This window comes from Camelina sativa, chromosome 12 (genome assembly GCF_000633955.1).
Source record: "Camelina sativa cultivar DH55 chromosome 12, Cs, whole genome shotgun sequence".
Taxonomy (NCBI): Eukaryota; Viridiplantae; Streptophyta; class Magnoliopsida; order Brassicales; family Brassicaceae; genus Camelina; species Camelina sativa.
Genome location: NC_025696.1, coordinates 18211754 through 18225590, shown reverse-complemented (window position 1 = coordinate 18225590; position 13837 = coordinate 18211754). Strand labels below are relative to the sequence as shown.

The following is a 13837-nucleotide window of genomic DNA, read 5'->3' as shown; positions in this document are numbered from 1 at the left end:
TCCTACCAATATCAAATGTTGTTATATCTCATATGTGTTGTAACTTGTAAGAGTTTGATTCTATATTTTAATGTAAAAAGTATTATATATGTTTAACATTGTTTTCAATTTTTATTTTATTTCTATAAAAAAATATTTCTTTTATATTTCTTGCCTTTCTAATCTATTCATATTTATTTTTTAAATTTGCATAGTTAAATTTAAATTCACATATGTTGGTTTTAACAAAACAATCAACTTTATTTGAGAATTAGATGTTCCTATTCATTTTTAAACGATCAATGTGTAACATATAAGCATTTTGTCTTGCAATCACAAGTTCCATTTCCATTGCTTAACTCCATGGTTAAACTATAATATATGTTGTCCTATTTGTAGGAATAACAACATACTTATTTAATTTATTTAAAAGAGCAGATGATTAAACGAAATAAACATTTCTCCAAATTTTATAATTCAATCAGTGAGTGTACTTATTACTTTGAAAAACTTTTACATTGAAGTTCATAAAATCATATAAGAAAACTAAAATACTATATCACTTCAAATTTGGAAGGAAACACTTGGTATTCCTTTTTAAAAAAGTCAAGACACATATAAAAATTTATTAATATTTAACTCACTTTAAAGACATTAAAGGTCATTTAACTCAAAAATAACTTCTATCCAATAATTTCATACATTCCTCCCACAAATAAAAAAATATATATATGTTCAAGATTGTATTTAAATATTACATAATTTTTTAGTTAGCTAAATTTATAGTCACATATATACAATATATATACATAATAATTTATATTACTTATTAACACCATAATTTCACCCATTATTTGCTTAACTCAATATTGGTTTCAAAGCCAACTAAAGAAAAACAGAAACGATCTTATTGATATTAGAACCAAAACATGGGCATACAAACATAATCACTTACACGGAAGATATTTTAAAAAAATAACTTATTATTGCAACATCAACGTATGAAGGGTTTACATAAGCAGTTAATTAGAAAATCTCTAATACAATAAATGTATTGGAAACAATATCAGTCAATGATAAGATTGGATCTTCAAAAGCAAGAAACAACATCTTCATAAAAAATAAAAAATAAATGCCACAATTATACACATATGAACGAAATGGTATAAACATATAGTGTATAAATAAAAGTGACGGTAAAGCCTGTATATGCCTAATTAAAACGAAATAATACAAAAGAGAAAACGAAAAAGACAAAAAAAACAAGAAAGTGCCAACTACACCACAACCCACGTGTTGCGTGGGGAAGCACCTAGTAATATTAAAATCGCAGTAACGTTAGCTACTTTTATTCGTGAACAACGCTACTTGATGACAATGGAATGAGTAACTCTAGTTAGAATATTATGAATCCAAAACTCATTTACAAACAAAAAAAAGAAACAAACAAACATTTTTAAGATTCAAAATTACTTAAAATATTACATAAAAGTGGGTTTATTACTATAACAACACGTTATGATTTCCCAGTTACTCAAACAATATTGAAAAGTTTGATTATTAATTATAAACCAGAGTTGTTTGTTTTACTACAGATAATGCTATTTATATTTAAAATTGTCTTTGATTTTTAAGTGAAAGGGAACACAAAAATCTTGAAGGATGGATTTCTGATTTTTTTTGGTATTCTCTTAAATTTGGGTTAACAAAAAACATGAGATTGATTCCTTCTAATTTGATTCATCTTCTTCGACTAAAATCATGACAAAAGAAAGAAAATATCATAGGTGGATCACTGTTCATTTTCTCTCTCGAGAACAAAATTATAGATCTAGTTTTTATTTTGCGTGAGTTTCGTTCTTTTCTGGTTGATTGTTGCAGGAACTTAGAGAAAGATAGGTGTGGAAGTGGGCAAAGGCATCTCTCCTCTCCTAGCCGAAACAAGAAAAAAATTTAGCAAAAAAAAGAAAAAAAAAAGTCTCCTAGGCGAAGACTTGGGTTTGTTTGTGAATAAACCAAAACTTGTGGGTTGTTCTCTCCTTCTCTTCAACCTCCTCAGTCGCTGATATTCAACAGTGGGTGTGAAACAACAATAGAGCGAGATACAATGGCGATGAGCTTGATGAACAGAGCAATCTCAAGAACCGAAACCGTCGGTGTTTTCAGACTCTCTTCTTCAACCTCTCTCTCTCTCTCTCTCTCTTCCATTTTTTTAAAGTTTCTCCCTTTCTTCTCTCTCTCTCTCTCTCTCTCACTACGACAACTCCATTTGTGCTCCTCAAACGTGCGTTACGAACGAATCCAATTGTTAATTTGGGTTTGATTTGTTCACCTCCGTGTTTTGGTTAGTTAAAAGTTCTGAACTTGTTGTGAATTGTGGAATCTGCAGGGACAAATCAGCTTCTGCTCATTCTATGACTCCAGGGGAAACAATCGCTGTAAGCTCTGTTAATATCAAAGGTGCCATTGCCTTTGAAGTTGCAGGTATAAGGATTTGATTGAAATGGTTATTAAATACAGTTTTCTGAAGTTTTCACAACATCTATAACATTGACAAAAGAGTATATGGATTGTGGTTAAATTCTTAAATTCTGCATCTTGTTCTTCTCTAAATCAACACTTGCACTCAACATGAAACACATTTTTTCTGGTTAAATTCTTAAGTCTTGTAAAAATTTCTAAGGAAAATATATATATATATATATATATATGTATTATAACCTACTTCCCTTTTGGTAATGGCAGGTTTTTGTGACTCCATTGTCTCTACTTCCAAATATTGATTCGGAAACTCAAGCCGCAGCATCAGAATGGATCTCCAAAGCCTTTAGACTCTGATCAATGAAAAAGGTCATACTCGTAAATTACGTTACATGATTTGGCCAAAACTCTCCCAACAAATCTGATTACTGGATTCTGCATTTGTTTGTTCTTGTGGTCGTCTTGCCATTTAACCCTTTTGTTATTTATTTATCTGATCTCTGGTTGCTCTTTGTTGGCTTGTTTGTTTGTTTGTCAGTAGCTGTTTTACTTTTGTAATTGGGGAAAAAAGGTCGGTCTGCTTTTTCTCTATTTCGAATTCATACAATTTGTTATGTGTGTTAGATTTGTTGTCAAAAATCATCAGCAGGATAATTTTTTTGTGCCCGCGTGTAAAATTTGGAGGCTTATTTTACATAGTCCCTTTTCTGGGTTTAGGTTTGTATCAATTAATAACCCCTTTTCCATTACTTTTCTCTTGCTGCAGCTAGCTATGATGGATCTGAATCGCTCGCTCCGTCGACACCCCTAACTCTTCATCCTCTCTTCCCGACGATCTATGTCCCTCTCTATCGTCGATTTGGGACTCATATGGTTGAAGACAAGACAAGCTTCGAAGAAGACCAGCTCGCCTCCATTTCCACCAAAGATATCACCTGAGTTACTCGACAACGAGGTTCACTCCTAGAAAAGTTGTTTGTATGCGTTAAACACTTGATTTATGCCATCTAATATGCCTCTGTTTTACTTGCTCGCGGAATAATAATTGGAGGCATCACTTTACTGAACCAATGAGCCTTGTAGCCATGTGCTCCAAATAAACTACTGCAGAATTTAAGCAAGAGGAGCACAAGAAGGCACCAAAATTCAAAAGAAAAACCTTTGAAAAAAGTTACTACTGAAGTTATGTAGTTTAGTACAACTTACTTCATTTGTCTCTCTCTCTCTATCTAACTTAGCGTAGTACTACTGAAGTTATGTAGTTTAGTACTGAAGTTAAATTTGTTTTCTCTGTTTTAGGTTGGAATGATGATGATGTTTTAGCAGCAGATGATGATGAGTCAGAAGACGAAAAGAAGGAGGACGGAGAAATGGTCGGAGAGGACGCCATTGTTAAGAGATGATGAAGAAGAGGATTGGTATGTGAGTGTGTATTTATAGGCGCGTAATTTGAATAATTGGGATAATGTTGTGACGTTTTTTTGACTTGTTAATGATACTATATATAGATTTCGTGATTTTTGCTTCTCAGTTTATATATATATCTGAAAATGACACAAATCAAAGAATAGTTTACTGTTGTGTCTTCTTACACTCGTTTGGTATCGTTCAGTCTTTGTCCCGATCCATCCACAGATTATTATTAGTCTGTAACGATCATCTTCTTCCTTTTTTTTTGGGAGAGTTACTATAATATTACTAGGAAAAAATAGAGTTGTAACAGAGGTGGAGAGACTGGCATTTGTTTGGTTGTAATTAATAGAATTTTAGGGTGAGTGTGAGGTTTTATGTAAAACTAGATCATTTAGGTAAAACTGAGAAAATTTCAGTATAACTTGAACTATGTACTTGGTGCAATTGTAATAGAGCTATTAAAATAAGTTTAAATATGGCTCATGTGAAAACAAATAAACAATAGATTTTTGGCAGCAGAATATTCATTTAAAATCATCATACATGTGATAAAATGAACCAAAGACAACAAGATATTAGTAAAAAATTATCTGGTATACACATAATTATACATAGTTGTCCAGTTGTACTCTCATATTCATAGTTGAACTTTTGCATTTTTCCGTATTTCCAGTTGGACTATAATATAAATTATTAATTAGCAGTTGGCCACAAGATTTATCACTATTAATTAGCATATACAAGGTTTTCATAACACAATGTTCATAACAACTTGGGACTCACCTCTTTTGCTTCATTTGAGGTGATCACTTACTAAGTCTTCCTTATACTATAAAGAGTGTTTTATGTGAAAACGATAGTATATATTTGAAAGTGATAAATTCTTGTATTGTTGATTAAACAAGGTTATTTAATAGTTCAATATGTAAAGAAATTCTTATAAACCTTAATTATCATTTTCATATTTTAAATATAAATGCAAATCTAAATATATATTTAGTTGTACCTAGTTAAACTGAGTATTATATATTTATGTTATCTAAATATAACCCTCTATAGTTAAAATGTAATTTTGTGTGGTTATTATTCATTACCTCTCTCATAAATATAATAAATAAACAAACAATGACGAATTACATAGGTTGTTCTAACAACATCTCTTACTTTTTCTAGTATCATCTCTTACTTGTTCCATTTCTGGTGAACAACAACGACAATATTAGCTAGGATTGCAGAAGAAGATATGTTGAAGATGACTACAATTACAATAATATCGTTCATTAAAACAGATTTATGGACGTCCACTAAGCAAAAGAACGTTATGTACGTACACTACAAGAAAACATGTAGTTTGTGACCATATTTTGTGACCCTTTTTTTGGTCACTAAACTTTGAGACGCTATTGTGACTACCTTGCAACTATTATGCGACTAGATGGGATTCAGTGGCTAAAATGTTGGTAATTTACAACAGAATAAAATAGACGGTAAATAGTCTCATATTTGCGACTTATTAAACACTAAAAATTTACCAAAAAGTTTCAGTCGCAAAAAAGTCACAAATTAAGACTCGTTAGTGACTCATATTTTAATCTCAATAATCAAATAAATATATTTTCAGCAATTTTAATTGTCGTTCCAAAAGCGTCATAAAATCCCCACTTTTTTGTGACTAACTTTGGAATCATCTATATTTAACAAAATTGTCGCAATTGTGTCACAAAATAACATCGATTTTGCTACTATATTGTGACTATTTTGCTACTTTTTACCAACTCCTAAACATTTTAAATTGCAAATTCACATTATATAATGTTAATATGTTAAGTTACATGTTTCAACATTGGTTTGAACTAATACATACACAAAATCTCTATAAAACTCTTGCTTTTCAATGTTTTAAACAAAATATTTGTATTTTCTCTTACATGTACAAGTGTTACATGTAGTTTCAATGAAAAGTTGTTAGTATTGTATCTTATAAAACTAATTTATCAAAACATTGTTTTATCTTTTTAAACTTAGAGATTTACTTTACAGTTCAAACATGAGGGATTGTAAGTAGTTAATGTAAAATTTTTATCTCTTAAAGAATAAATTTTGATATATAAGTTTCTGACTCATAAAAGTATGTCACAAAAGAGTTACATTTTGTGACTATTTTGTTACTAGTTAATTTGGCTACTTATTTTGTGACTGTTTTACTACTAACTTTGGGAATACTTTGCTACTTATTTTGCCTACTATTACATTTGTGACTACTTTGCTACTTACTTATGACTATTTTACGACTACTTTACTACTAAATACCTTTGTTAGAACTAAATACACGTAGTCTTTTTAAAACTGTTTACATACAAAATCTCAAAATTTATTGAATCTAGTCATGTTAATCCTAAACTATAACTATAAATTTCTAAACCCAACAATTATTTATTAATATATATAATACATATATATATCAACACTTCAATCTTAAAAAAAAAATACAATCATTGAAAGCCTAAATCTAATTATTTTGAAATATACATTAATTTCTAAAAAGGATTAAATTATTATTATTAGATTATTTTGTGATAATTCTTGAATTTATATTCTTTCTTAGTTAAAATGAACTAATAATAATTAATGTCTATAAAAGAATATATGGATTTTATTTATTCCAAAGAATAAAACTTCTGATTGGCTAATACACAAAGACAGGGATTGCACTTTTGTTTATCATCTACCATTGATTAATTAGATCCAACGGACCAGATCTCCTCCTTCTATTTTTTTTCTTTTCTCTTCTTCTCCTCCTTATCTCGTTTCTTCAAGAATCAAGCTTATGCATTTTTAGAGTTCAGACACAAGAAACACAAATCAACTAAACCCATTCACCGTTAACCCTTCATCTATGCTAATCGATTCTCCTTCTCTCACTTTGTTCCCCATATCTCAAAGCTACATTACACCACGAAGCTTCCGCCTTCACCACCACCAGATCTCGGAGCTTCTGTCGCTCCACCCACCAGACCTCAAAGCTTCTGTCGTCATTGACCACATCATATATTGAAGCTTCCGTTCTCGTTCACACCAGCACATCTCGAAGCTTCCGTCATCCTCAACCTCCAGATCTCGAACTTCTCGCCAATAGATCTCGAATCCTCCACCATCACATCTCTATACTCCGCCTCGAGCGTACTCCTCTTTGCCGACACGTTCCCGATCTCCCTTATCTTTTCCTCCGCTGCCAGAAAAACGCGTCGCCGGCCAAGCTTATCACCGCCCAACCACAACATCGATACAACAAATATACACACATGTATATTTTTCAAATTAGTTATTTAATAAAGAAAAATTCATTTATGTGATTTATTAATTAAAATTAAAAATGGTGTAAGAAAAGAAAAACATTTAAAAAAAACAAAATAAATAATTTTTGTTTTTGTTTTTTGCTAAATAACTTTGGAACGTTACAAAATAGTGGCTAATTATTCGGTCACAAAATAGTGGCTAAGTTTTATGTCATAATTTAGTCTCTAAATATGACTACAATACTCGGTGTTAATGTAGTCCTAATGGACGACACTTTATTAGTCTTACTAAACAGTCGCAAATTAGCGACTATTTTGCCACTCTATAAATTTGCGACCAAATTTTAACGACCATGTAAAATAGTCACTAATTAATCTCAAACAGTGATTTGTAACGGTTTTGTGACGCTTTTGATGGTCACAAGTTTTTTTGTAGTGGTACACTAATCTCAAGAACGTTATGTACATATGCGTTCATATGTATGTACACGTTTATATGTACGTACACGTTCGATTTTAGGTTTAATGAACCCGAAATTACCAGAATATCCTTGTCTTCTACCTATAACATACGACTGAAAATCCTAATTTCCCTGCCTCACTTTATTTTTTCACGACTTATGTCTATTTTTTTGGTTTCACTTGTGGGGTTTTTACTCAACTATTATAGATTTTCATTTCAACATTTGATTACTAAATTAAAAATTTATAAAAAGTGAGTTATATAGATCCCCCAATAAGTCTATCACAACGCTATGCTGTCTTTACCAACTCAAACAAATTCATATTATTCTGGTAAGACTTTACAACTGTCAAAAATGCCTACAAAATCTACCACAGACTAGAAGTCTACCAATACACTACGAAACTATTTCAAAAAAAGACAAAGTATACCAAAAATATCTGTAACGGGCGAAGGCTGTCGCATAAATCTGTCGCAACAGGCCATTAGCCTACCATAAATATCTTTCCACCATTTTACGTCTATCGATATACCCACTAAAAACATAAGTCTATCATCAAGGGCAATTCCTCTACCAACTTAATCTAACGAAATCATATATCTATCAATTTGATATACGTTAACCGATAAATGTACCAACACTACAACTAAGTGTACCAATAATATCTGACGTACACCTTCAATCAGTCACCTAACTATACAAACTATAACTACCGACTTGATGTACCAAATAAATGTACCGTCAAAGAATCGGTAGACTTTCTCCCAGTTCCCAATGTTTTTTTTCCACTAATGGTATTAGCCGTAATTACGTTTTTTCCCAGTACTAGTTTCAAGGGTACAAAATTTAGTCTAATAATTACCAACAATTGTGTGCTACTTTTGTAATAAGAAACCTTTTATGTAATATTAGAGTAACTCTCTCTTGTTTTTTAATGCTTTAATTTTTGCATTAGAATTCAAACTTTAGAAAGAAAAAAAAAACATAAAATAATAAACTCATATCTAAAATCCATCTACCATTCTTCACCAAAAAAAAAGAAATTCATATACCAATAAGACACCTTACCCATCCCTCCTCCAAGTTGTTCTTTAAAGTTGAAAGTTACTTTTTAACTTAGAAAAAGGGGAAAAAAGCATCTACCAGTATGATTCTAGCAGATTGTAATTGTTGTCATTTGGTATAAGAGTAGTTACTGAGGTGAGGGCAAGATTAGGATTATTATTCATTGTTTTGGTAAAACGATGGGGTCACTAGGGCTTAATTTGGGCTTTTGGTAAAGAGTACTTGAAGTTTAACCAAGTCTCTCTGGTTAAGTTTATATGATAAAAAAGTAGTTTTGCATATTCTATTCTTTGCGATGAAAAAAAAAAGAAAGTAGTTTTGCATATTCTATTCTTTTTGTATTGTCATACACTGACCACGCCATGGCTTCGACTGTTGGGCAATGTAGTATCCACCGTTCGAACATTTCGTTAATCATCAAACGCCAAAGGGTGTGGTTGGTTTTTGTCCATTCAAAGATTTCAAAGATTCATCTTCTTTTTTTAAAGGATATTTACTATAATGCATTGGCAAATCTGATTGGCCCTGAATCAAGTCTTATCCTAAGCTATGCTATAGAATCTAATAAACTTCGATTAACCGGAGAAACGAGAGACACGACGGAAGAGAGACGAAGCTCGAAGAAGAAGAGAGAAACGTGATTCTTCTTATTAATCCAAAGATAAAAGTTTGTTACAAAAGCTTAACCTGAATTAACAAACTAATTAGTCTTTATAGTTAGACTAATCAGGTCAGCTATATAACCAAAGATAACCCAGTTAAGCCAATGTTTAATGACCGGTCATACTCTAATACGCCCCCCTCAAATCTTTATCTCCGAAGTGTCTGGTTTGGGAGATAAAGATTTGACAAAGACATTTTCTGCAGCAGATGATGAAACGGTCTTGGGTGAAGAGGCTTGGTAAGGATATCTGCATGTTGTTCTTCAGTTGGTACATGGAGAGCTTGAAGTGTACCTTTCTTGAGTTGATCCCGTACGGTGTGACAATCAATTTCGATATGTTTAGTCCGCTCGTGGAAGACAGGATTTATGGCGATGTGTAAGGATGATTTATTATCACAAAACAGCTTGGCAGGTGCAGCTTCTCGAATGTGTAAGTACTTGAGTAGCTGTTGTAGCCAGATGATCTCACAGGTTGCTTGTGCCATACTTCTATACTCTGATTCAGTGCTACTTCGACTGGAAACTGCCTGCTTTTTAGATTTCCAGCAAATGAGTGAAGAGCCAAGGTAAATACAATAACTTGTGACTGTACACCTTGTCTCCTTACAAGTAGCCCAATCTGCATCAGAGAATCCATTCAAGTAGAGATCTGAAGTGACAGGATACATCAAACCTTGTCATGGATTCATCTTGAGATAACGGAGAACCTTGTGTGCAGCTTGAAGATGAAAATCAGTGGGAGCTGATATAAACTGGCTCAGCTGATGAACAGCAAATGTAATATCTGGCCTGGTGATAGTGAGATATAGAAGTCTACCAATAAGCTCTCTGTAAGACGTAGGAGAAGATAACAGTGTGCCCATATCTTTGGTAAGACGTTTGGATCCGTCGGAATATAGCTCGGTTTATAGCCTAAGAGACCTGCATCTTCAAGCAGATTCTGAGCATATTTGCGTTGACAGACTGAGATGCCCTCCGATGATCGCGAAATCTCTAATCTTAGGAAAAAGCAAGCTGGTCCAAGATCCTTTATCTTAAATTCGGATTGCAAAAGTGTCTTCAAATCGTGGACAACAGCATCATCATTACTTGCGATCCTAATGTCATCAACATAAACGAGCACAACAGCAATGGAACAAATTCCTGATGGACGCATAAAGACTTTAACGTAAAGGGTATTATCAGCAGGAGACTGAACGTAATTTCCCAAGAAAACGGTAGACAGACGTTTATACCACTGTCGTGAGGCTTGTTTCAAATCATATACGGACTTGAGTAAACGACATACCGGATTTGGAGGTAAAACTACACCCGGTGGAGGTGTATATCCTTGAGGAAGACTCATGTATATCTCTTCATCCAAGTCACCATGGAGAAAAGCATTGGAGACATCCATTTGAGTCAAGCTCCAACCTTTCACAGAAGCAAGTCCAAGAAGTAACTTAACACTGGTTAGTTTTGTGACAGGTGAAAATGTCTCGAGATAGTCAACCTCCTCCTGTTGTGTGTAACCCTGCGCAACCAGTCATGCTTTATACCTTCAACAGAACCGTCGGAGTTATACTTGATAGTAAAAACCCATTTGCAGCCAATCGCGTGTTTCCCTGCAGGTAGAGACTCAACAGCAAAAGTCTTATTAAGTTCAAGAGCAAAGAGCTCATCATTTGCTGCTTTAGTCCACTTCTCCGATTTCATGGCTTGATATAAAGTTTTTGGTTCTGTTTCGGCACTATAAGAAAAAATATAAGATTGAAACAAAGGTGTATATCGATCAAGGGTACAAACAGAAGAAAGGGGATATGGTGTAGTCTTTTTAGGTGATGGAGGAAGAGATTTAATGAGAGGAGGAGGTGGTGGTGGCTGTTTAGGTGTAGAAGGTGGTATCTCTGTGGGTGGTAAAGTGGAGATGGAAGGAACAAGAGAGCAATGATACTCAGCCAGATAACTAGGAGCTTTAGACTGTCACTTTGGTCTAATGTTAGATACAGAGGTATGATCCGTAGCAGACGTAGATACAGTACCAGCCGGAATGGTACCATGATCATGCTCTAATGATGGTGCAGACGGTACAGTAGGAATTAACGAATCTTCATCAATGAGAGGCATGCTTTCAACAAAATGCAATAGAACAGGAAGAGGCAAATTGGAATTGGGAAACATATCAACTGCAGATGATAGTAATGAACTAGTCTTAAAAGGGAAAACATCCTCTTGAAACACAACATTTCTAGATATAGATAGCATTAGACTCTAAATCCATGACTTTATATCCATTATAACCCACTGGATACCCTAGAAAAACAGATGGTTTAGCTCTAGGAGAGAACTTATGACGGTCATGAGTATTAGTCGAGACATAACACAAGCAACCAAAACTTTTGAGTAAACTATAATCGGGTAATTTGGCAAGCAACAATTCATATGGTGATTTGTGAGCTAAGACAGGAGAAGGCATGCAATTGATTAGAAATAATGCAGTCAATACACAATCACTCCAATATTGCAGAGGAATATTTGATTGAAAAAGTAAAGATCAGGCCACATTCAAAAGATGTTGATGCTTGCGTTCAACAACAGAATTTTGTTGTGGTGTATAAGCACATGAAAAATAATGAACCATCCCTTGTTCCTTGATAATATCAGTGAAAGCTAATTCTGATGCATTATCAGATCGTATGGCTTTAACAGTGCTATCATATTGCGTTTTAACATGTTTAAGAAAGATAGAAAAAACTGTATGAACTTCTTTTTTATTTCTTAAGAGATAAATCCATGTAGTACGAGTATAATCATCAACCAAAGTAAGGAAATAACGAAACCCTTCTACAGACTCGACACTAAAAGGACCCCATATATCAAGATGGACTAAATCAAAAGGCTTATCTGCTAAATTGCCATGAGAAATGATATGCTCAAATTTACCCTAGAGCTACTCTCTCAAATTAAGAGATCAATGCAGTACTTAGGGGTCGAATTCCACAAGGACTCAAGACTACACAATAAATTATAGAGTTTTATAATTAAGCTAAACAGATTAAATTGAATTAAAATAAAAGCAATGAAAAATATTAAATAAAAGCTGTTGTAAATTCAGAAGATCAAAAAGCTAGGCCTAGGGAATTTCTCAGGAAATTATGAAATATTAAATCAATCAATAAATTAGGATTCAAACAATTAAGAACAGATCTAGAACTCTAAACACTTTTGTAAATTAAATCAGTTCTCACTGCAAATAATATCTAAATTTAAAACCAGAAAATCCAAATCTCTTTGTAAAATTCTAGGTAAAAAATCAGCAATAAAATCAGGTTTAGATTGTTCACAAAATTATTAAATCAAATCTCTTTGCAAGAAATAATTTTGCTCATCAAAAGGTTTTATCAGGAAAATCAATTATATTCTCATATCAATTTATTTTCCTAGGGTATTAATTCTAGATGGCCAATCAAGGATTAATATGAAGAACAACCTAAGATGAAGATCTAGATAGATAAAGAATCCTAAATAAACAGATCTAATAATTCATAAAATCCCTGTGAAAAACCCTAAACCTAACAAACAAATTACTCAGACATAATCAATGAAGAACAAAACATCTTTCTGAATAATAAGCAATTAGAGATTAAAAGAGTAAAAGGGAGTTCAAGAATTCTTCTCTACAAAGCAGATTTGATCTCTCTCTCTCCAATAGCTCTCAAAAATCTCTCAGGGTTGCAGGAAAAATAAAACTTGATAGAATAAAACTTAAGGGTTTGGAAAACCTAAAAACTATATATATATGTCCTAAAACACGTCAGGGACTAGTCTTGCAAATATGGAAAACTTCGGGCAACTTTGTAAAACTTCCAAATTTGGCTCTCTCGTCGGTTTGGACTGGGTGTCGATCGATGCTAAGGCAGTGTCGATCGACACCATCTCCTCTGATCGATTCCAAGTTGATTTCTTGCGGATTATTGCTCCAAACTGATCCAAATTGCTCCACTTTGCTCCTTTCATGCTAAAAACCTGTAAAGACTCAAAAACAATCTAGAAACAAATGAAAAGACACTAAAAGACTCCTTATATCATGGTTAAAAACCACAAAAACCATGATATATCAACTCCCCCAGACTTAGCCTTTGCTTGCCCTCAAGCAAAACATAAACTTAGACCTGTGAAAGAAGTTTGAAAACAGGGAACTCACTCAATTGCATGATGATTCTTATTTGCACTCTTCATTTACCTGACTCAAGAACTTACTTCTTATACTTAACCATGATAAGCATCAACATTCCTTACTCAAATCCCACAATTCTCTAGAATCTTTGAAATCTCCATTGTCATCTCATTACATAAATTAATGCAAGTACATGTGAGTTCTTACCTTGGGTGTATCGAACAGTGGCATATAGATTCTCTTCAGGCCAAGACATTCTTCTTACATCTCCTTTCCTCTCCCTTTTCTCACTTCCATTATTTTTTCTTCTTTTTTTTTT

The 13837-nt window shown here is 33.1% G+C and overlaps 2 long non-coding RNA genes across 4 annotated transcripts; both read left to right on the top strand.

The window, feature by feature from the left end:
- Positions 1559-3410, top strand: LOC104732101. 2 transcript variants are annotated; one of them, XR_002034477.1, is made up of 5 exons: positions 1559-1766; positions 1861-2263; positions 2369-2463; positions 2725-2829; positions 3227-3410. It is a non-coding gene; the product is annotated as an uncharacterized LOC104732101 (long non-coding RNA). The 2 variants fall into 2 exon arrangements; XR_002034476.1 differs by having other exon boundaries at positions 1569-2263.
- On the top strand, positions 3498-3995 carry LOC109127884. 2 transcript variants are annotated; one of them, XR_002034478.1, is made up of 2 exons: positions 3498-3642; positions 3760-3995. It is a non-coding gene; the product is annotated as an uncharacterized LOC109127884 (long non-coding RNA). The 2 variants fall into 2 exon arrangements; XR_002034479.1 differs by having other exon boundaries at positions 3498-3650.